The sequence below is a fragment of the Heterocephalus glaber genome, unplaced genomic scaffold (assembly GCF_053883595.1).
Source record: "Heterocephalus glaber isolate CG9 unplaced genomic scaffold, H.glaber_assembly_v1.0 deba00000943, whole genome shotgun sequence".
NCBI lineage: Eukaryota > Metazoa > Chordata > Mammalia > Rodentia > Bathyergidae > Heterocephalus > Heterocephalus glaber.
In genome coordinates this window covers 12,899,982-12,908,339 of record NW_028258175.1, presented here as the reverse complement: position 1 = coordinate 12,908,339, position 8,358 = coordinate 12,899,982, and the positions used below count along the sequence as shown (strand labels likewise).

The 8,358-nt window shown below is 38.7% G+C and overlaps 1 pseudogene; it reads right to left on the bottom strand.

Moving 5' to 3' along the window:
• Positions 1-6,671: 6,671 nt before the first annotated feature.
• Positions 6,672-7,273, bottom strand: LOC147828677 (large ribosomal subunit protein mL52 pseudogene; annotated as a pseudogene).
• Between the last annotated feature and the right edge of the window lie 1,085 nt (positions 7,274-8,358).

Below are 8,358 nucleotides of genomic sequence, written 5' to 3'. Positions count from 1 at the left end.
TATAAATTTGACTATTCTAGATACTTCATTTAATAGAGTCATACAATGTTTATTCTGTTGCCTCTGCTCTACTTCAGTCAGTCTAATATCTTCAAAGTTCATTCGTGCTATAGCAGATGTCAGAGTTTCATTCCTTTTTAAGGCTGAACAATAAATATAACTTTTTAAATAGAAATCTTCTGACATTGGGAATATGGTGATAAATAAAACATGATTTCTGCTGTCAGCCAGTGATCTCACAGCCTGGTAATGTAGATAGCAATGTCTTAAGAACTTCAGAAATGCACAAACACAGGCCTATGAAAACTTTTAGTAGAAGAGGTAACAGTGACATCATGTTACCCATGGTGTATATGTGAGCTTAGGTCCTTCTCCATCTGAGCTGAAATCCCAACGCTACCACCTTTGAGCTGTGAGACACTGGCAAGTTATTTTCCCTCTCTGAGCCTCCGTTTTTCCATACATAAAATGGGGGCAATCATAATATACAGTACCCCTTTAAGTTATAATCAGGCTTAAATGAATTAGCTATGCAAAACACTCAGTACGTGGAATGTCATCTATATTATATAAATAAGTAAAATAATAATCTCTGAGTCTGTGGAAAATTAGCACTTTAGTTAGATTTTGGGAAATGAAGAGAATTTCCTTAATGCAGAGTTCCCAGACCAAATATAGTTTACCTTATTCAACTTGAATTTCAGATAAATAATTTTTTAGTACAAGTATATCCTAGACACTGGACACTTCTAGACAAATACTTATAAAATCCAAGGTTCTGGGTGACTATGTATTTGATAACTTAGAACACTTTTGTCAGTATAATATGCATAATGAGATTGGCTGGTTGGTTTCTAATGGAACTGGAAGAAGTGGAGAAAGGAAAAGATAAGCTTAGAGCTTTAAATACCCAAATTAAGCCCCATAAACATGACCTGAAAACTTCTGTGTCTGCCCTAGCAGAAATCCTTGTCTTCTGCATCTCTGGCAGCACTGAGATTACCGAAGAGCAAACTCAGAGCCTCATTTTGAAAGTAGCTGAATTACAATGCAAATTTAATTCACAACTACAAGGGTGTCTACTATTAAAGTAAGGACATTGATTAAGACAAATTGATATCCTGAAAGTCCAGTGGGAACATACGAGCAGATTCCAATGAAGCTGAGTACACTTAATCCCTAAGTTCTCCTATCCTTTCACCCCACCACTGGTCTGGGGAACATAGCTTTATTTGGCTTGAAGAATCTGTAATGACCTCTCCCGAAGCAGCTACCTTGCAAGACAATTGCACATTTTCCTCAGAACCCATTCCCACCATTCTCTTTGATCCTGGACCTATTAATAACTAGACTCAAATCCCAGCATGCATGCATCAATGGATGGGGTACAAAGTATGTCCCATGAGGAGGAATGCTACACCCCAAAAGAACTGCATGATTTTTACCACTTATCAGGCATAAATCCAGGTGATATGTGTAGAAATGAATGTTGGATAATGGTTGAAGGAACATAAAGCTGTACTGGGCCAAATATCAGTTCACTAAGCAGAGACTAGATCCACTCTTACAGTTTGAAAAGTTAGAAGGAGCCATGACTGTTTGGCTTATGGTTGGCTGAAATGTGGAACAAAAGATACCTTATGCTATATGAAGTTGAAATGCTAGAACTGAATTGGTATGGTACAGAGGAAGGTAGGGAAGATATACAAAGGCACAGGGAGATTGTAATGCTAGGGTGAATTTGTAGTGTCGGACCTCCTCATCCACTCCAGTAGAGTCACCACAACTGTGAGAAATAAATTGACAGGAGTCCCATCATCCTTGAAGAATTCTGTGTTTATCTTCTCTATATGTAAGAAATTGCAGTGAGAACTTCTGCTACTCAGCCAGAATCCCTAAATTCAGTGGGGTAATTGGATTTTAGGATGGCAGGACCAAATGGCAACACTTAATCACCAGAGCCAGGTGGATGTAGTTATTGAAATGGGCAGCACATTTGAAACAGTAATCAAGATGGTTTGAGTCACAGAGAGTTACATCCTTAGCTAGTTGATCATAGGGTACCTGGATGAGAAATATGGACAGCCTACTAAATTCTTAATTGATCTGTGTGAATTTGCAGCTTAGACTACATGCCCAAAGGTAAGAAAATGTTAAATGCTTAAAGTAGTTTTAACTAACAGTCAAAGAGCTCTTTGAAATGAGTAAAAGTGTTTGGTGTTTGGAAGGCTCCAGGTAGCTTCTTCTCTTTCTAAACTGGATCACACAGGAGTCACCACACTCAAGTAAGAGCATTTAGATTTACCTGGGGCATTTTAATTCCCTGAGTCCCCTAACTGACCACAGAGAGTCTGACTTTTGGAGACTGGACTGAGGTTGCAGCAAGAGACTATCTTAAAATTTCCCCCAAGTGATTCTACACAGGGGTGATCAACAAATACAGTGAATGTTTAAATTTTTTAAACGTTTATTACAGTAAACGACACACTGTGATTCATTTCCCTCAAAATACCCACCCTGGCTTCAAACACACTGTACCATCATTCTCATTTTTCAAAGCAGTTCTGGAAGTCCTCTTTCATGAATGCTTTTATAAGGTATGCTAAAACTACAGTGAATGTCCTCAGTGCCATCCTACGGAAAGGCAGACTTGTGAAAACAAAGCAGTGTGTCCTCATCTATCTTATTCACCATGTGACTTCTAGATCTTCTCCAAAGTCAAAATTACCATAAAAATTAAGTGTTTTGATTCAATTCAGGATATCAAGGCAGTCAAGATAGCATACCTAAAATCTCTCATGAAGAGGACTTCCAGAACTGCTTCAGAAAGTGGCTAGCATGGTGGGATAAGTGTGTTGGAAGGAGTATTTTTAAGGAGATTAATAGCAATATGCCTTTTACAACTATCGTCATATTTTTTTAAAACTTAAACACATACTGTATTTTTTATCACAACTTACAATGTACAGTTGGGTGGGGAACCACCATCCCAAGGACTCTGAAGACTTCTAGATACTAAAATCACCCAAGCAGTCACTCAGAGAGCAGGGGCTCCCGAAGCCCAAGCACATGGAGCTCAGTGTTTCCAGAAGCTGGGTGGCTGATGGGGCTTAGACCTTCCCCATCCAAAAGACCAGCAGGCACCTGGCCTCCTAGAAGGCCAGGAGAGCCTCCCTCAATCTATTTCACCTCAACCTCACGACAGCTGGAGGATACAGCTGTAGAGTGCAGGGACTTAGGGGAGAAGGTGAGTTTGAATGCTTTTGGTCCCCCATAAATTAATGCCTTATATAAGAGATTCAGACCCTATCCCATAATCTGGAAGAACCCCAAACAGCATGGTCCTCACTGATCCAGATAGGAAAGGGTGCATTCACCAGTGCTCACATAGTTCCTCACTCACTCACACTGCCACAGTGAGTGTTAATCAGAGGAGGATTTGCTAGGTATCAAAAGCTCTAAAACTACACATCCTTTATGTTGTAGCAATTACACTGCATTTGGGGCAACTCATTTTAAAACAAAAGTCAGATAACCTCCTACGTATACATGCATGAAGATGCCACAGCAACAATGATTACATATAAGTGCAGAATAAGTGAAGAATCAAAAGTTGCCTATAATCTTATTGCAATGGTATCTAGAAGTGTTGAAATATGCAGACAGTGAAATAGTAAGCATCCATTGAAATCATCATGTAGCTGTTCTTTTCTTTTTGAAAAAAAATCATTTGTTTAAATCAACAAATAAAGTTGTGGGTACTTATTAGGTACATAACTACATCAAAGATAAAATACATTTAACAGATGTCTGTAGTACATTGCATCCAATGACTAAAGAATTTATATGCTTCTCAGCAGCCTATGGAATGTTCTCCAAAGTAGATAATGTTTTGTTGGTTTTGTTTTTGTTTTGGTACTGGGGATCAAACTCAAGACCTTGTGCTTGTGAGGCAGGCATGGTGCCACTGAGCTAAATCCTCGGCACCAAAGTAGATAATATTTAGGTCATAAAGTAAGGCTTAACAAATACTAAAAATTGCAATAATTTCCTGCATCTATCAAATAATAATGGAACCAACAGCAAGGGAAACAAACAAACCATACAAACACATGGAGATTGAATAATTCACTTTTGAATGATCAGTGGGTCATTAAAGAAATCAGGGAAGAAATTTAAAACTCCTAGAGTTAAATGAAAATGGAAATAAAACATACCATAATCTCAGATTCTGAAAAGGTAGTTCCAGGATGAAATTATTCATGAAGGCCTACATCAAAAAATCAGAGAGATCTCAAATAACCTAATGATGCTCCTCAAGGTTTTAGAAAAACAAGAACAAACCAAACACAATCCCAACATAAAGAAAGAAATAATAAAAATCAGAGCTGAAATTAATGATATAGAGCTTTAAAAATATATAGGACCAGTGAAACAAAGATTTTGTTCTTTGAAAAGATAAACAAGATCAATAAACCCCTTTTCAAACTATCCAAAACATACCAAAAGGATCTGAATCAATACAATTAGAGATGAAAAGGGGGATATTATGTACAACACGCTGCCTTGATACACATACACATTGTGGAATGGTTAAATCTAGGTAAGTCACATACGTATCATTTCACATAATTATTACTTTGTGATAACCTAGCATTTGTTCTGCTAGCATATATCAAGAACTTGATATAATACCATTAACTACAGTACAATCACCATGCTGAAATTATTTCACCTGTCCCACTTCAACTTTGCATCCTTCGATCAACATTCCCCCAGCTCTCCCCACATACACACCAACTTCTGGTACCCACAACTGTACTCTATTTCTACGAGATTAATGATTGTGGATTCCACAAATGAGTGAAATCATACAGTGCTTGTCTTTATGTGCCTGGCTTTATTCACATAGCACAATGTCCTCTAGATTCATGGATATAGTTACAAATGACAGGATTTCATAATTTTTAAAGGCTGAATAGTATGCTATATGGTATATATGCTGCATTTTCTTTTTCTTTTGTCAATTCATTAAATTTATTGGTACATTTTAAGTATACAATATGAGGAGATTCACCGTTGGGAATTCAAACCTTTACATGATATATCTTGGTTCTTACTTTTTCCCCATTCCCCTGCCCTCCCTTCAAGGACTCCACCCCACCCCACCCCCACTTACAAAGACTTTGTTTCCATTTTTTCCTTTTCTCATACTTTTTCCTTTCCCTTCTTTCCTTTCCCATATCTCTCCCACTTCCCCTTCCCCTTTGGACCTTTTCTTCCTATTTCACATTGTTTATTATACATTTTGATCCTCATTTACACTTCCACATTCTCACACCAGAAAAACTTCAGTATTTACACATGTGTGTCCTATTTATTTCACTTAAGACTATGGCCTCAATGTGCATCCATTTAGCAATAAATGTCTCTAGTTTCTCATTCTTTATGGCTGAGTAGTACTCCATAAATAAAAACTTTTTTTAGAAACCACATCTTCTCTATCCAGTCACCAGGTGCTGGGAATTTGGGCTGTTTCCAAGATTTAGTGATTACAAACTGTGCTACTATAAACATGGGTATGCATATATCACTGTGGTATGTATGATGCTTTTAATTCTTTTGGGACCCCTAGTTTTCTGAGGTATCTCCATACTGATTTCCACAGTGATTGCACCAGTCTACACTGCCACCAACAATGGGGAAGGGTTCCTTTTCCTCCACAACTCTGCCAGCATTTGTTATTGGTTGAATTCTTGATAGCAGCCATTCTTTCTGGAGTGAGGTGGAATCTCAGCATTGTTTTCACTTGCATCTCTCAAATGACTAGTGATGTTGAAGATTTTTCCATATGTTTATTTGCTGTTTCTACTTCTTTGAGAAATGTTTCATTTCAGATGCCATTTTTGGATTAGGTCTTTAAATTTGGGAGGTCTGATTTTTTTAAGTTCTTTATAGATTTGAGATAGTAGACCTTTGTCTGGTAAAAAAAATTTCCCCACATTTTGGGTTGTCTCTTCATGCTGTTGGTGGTTTCTTTTGCAGTGCAGAAGCTTTGTAATAAGATGAAATCCCAGTTGCTGATTTTTTATGCTAGTTCACATGCAACTGAGGTTTTATTCATAAAGTTTTTTCCTACGCCATTGTCTTCAAGAGTTCTACCTAACCTCTCTTCCAACAGGCTTAGTGTTTCTGTTTTAATATTTAGATCTTTGATCCATTCTTATTTTAGTTTAGTGCATGGTGAGAGATAGAGGTCTAGTTTTTTGTTGTTGTTGTTGTTGTTGTTGTTGTTGTTGGGTTTTTTGGGGGGGGTGGTACCAGGGATCGAACTCAGGACCTTGCACTTGTGAAGCAGGCGGCAGAACCACTGAGCTAAATCCCCAGCCCTAGAGGTCTAGTTTTAATCTTTGGCAAATTGAAACCCAGTTTTTCAAGCACCATTTATTAAAGAGACTATCTTTCCTCCAGTGAAGATGGTTGGCCTTTTTGTCAAAGATGAGGTGGCTAAGTATGTCTGGAGTTGTTTCTGCATCTTCTAATCTATTCCACTGATCCTCAGGTCTGTTTCTTTGCCCGTACCATGCTCTTTTTATCACAGTAGCTTTGTAGTATAGTTTCAAGTTTGGGATTGTGATACCCCCTACCTTGTCTTTGTTGCCTAGAATTGCTTTATTTTTTCCTTTTTCATCTAAGCTTTATTTTTCTTTCTTTTCCAAGCATTTATTAAATACCAACAGCACATGGTGGAGCTATTAAAGACATGAGTGCTGGCTAAAGCCAGGAGAACTGCTGTCCATTTTTCATGTTCACAGAGCAGCTACTGCTTATAGTTGGGCAGTCCAGTGGCCTACGAAGGAGGGGCTAAAACCCCCAGAGCAACACTCAGCTGAACTGGGATGGAGCCAGGGATCAGGGCACTGGAAGACAATGATCTCACAGCCCTTTATCCTGGTGTGCCAGCTCTTTGGCTCCAAAGAGAAAACATAAAGGCTCTCCTTCGGCTGGGATGACACATCCAGGTGAGGGAAAAGAAAGCCAGAGAGCCTGGGGAAGGGGAACAGTAGTTGCTTTTTATTGACTTGGGAGTGGGCTCCTCAGCAAGGTCCCTCTGGGCTTAAGAGCATTTTTCTGTTTCCTTTCTTCCTCCTGCAACTTCTCCTGCTGCCTGAGCTGCCAGGCCTGTAACCCAGCATCCATTTCCTGTGACAGCAGAACAACTCGTCTTGCCAACTTCAACCCTTTGGACTTTTCTTCAAAGCTGGCCTTTCATTGGGGGAGCAGGACGGTCATCCGCGAAAGACCAGTCTGGAAGCTCAGTGAGAGGCCCGTAGCCAGAAGGGCTGGCGGCCAGGCCCTACTGGAGGCACCGCTGGCTGCCCGGCCTGAGCCAATGCACTGCAGTGCAGCCTCTGGACACCTATAGAGAGCAGAGTTCCCAAGATAGCCAAGCTGAGGTGGAGGAGCCGGAAGTCACCTAGAATTGCTTTTATATTCTATGTCTCTTCTGGTTCCAGAAGAATTTTTGGATTTTTTTTCTCAAGTTCTGTGAAATATGCTGTTGGAATTTCAGTTGGGATTGCATTTAATCTATCTAGCAGTTTTGGATGTATGGTCATTTTCCCTATATAGGTTCTTCCTATCCAAGAACAAGGGATGTCTTTCCATTTTCTTATATTCTCTGCAATCTCTTTTTTCAGAGTGCTATAGTTTTCAGAGTAGAGGTCTTTGATTTCTTTTGTTAAGTTGATTCCTAGGTATTTCAGTTTTTTGGATGCTATTGTGAAAGGACTTGTTTCTCCAGTTCCTCTCTCAGTAAGTCTGTTGTTCTTGTACAGAAAGGCTATTGATTTCTGAGTGTTGACCTTGTATCCAGCTACTCTACTGAATATGGTTATTAAGTCTAGAAGACTTTTGGTGGAGTTCTTAGGGTCTTCTATATAGAGTATCATGTCATCTTCAAGTAATGACAACTTAACTTGTTCATTTTCTATCTATATTCCATTTATTTCTTTCTGTCAAATTGCTATGTCTAATGTTTCCAGAACTATATGGAATAGGAGTGGTGATAGTGGACATCCTTTTCTTGTTTCTGATTTTAGTGTGAAGGATTTCAGTTTTTGACCATTTAGTATAATATTGGCTGTTGGTTTTTCAAAAAATCAACCTGATTTTATCAGGTTGAGATAAAGATAATCTATTCCAATATTCTGTAGAGTTTTTATCATGAATCAGTGCTGGATTTTATCAATGCTTTTTCTGCATCTATTGAGATATTCATATGGTTTTGACCTTGGCTCTGTTAATATAGTGTATTACATTTATTGATTTGTGTATGTTGAACCATCCCCGCATCCC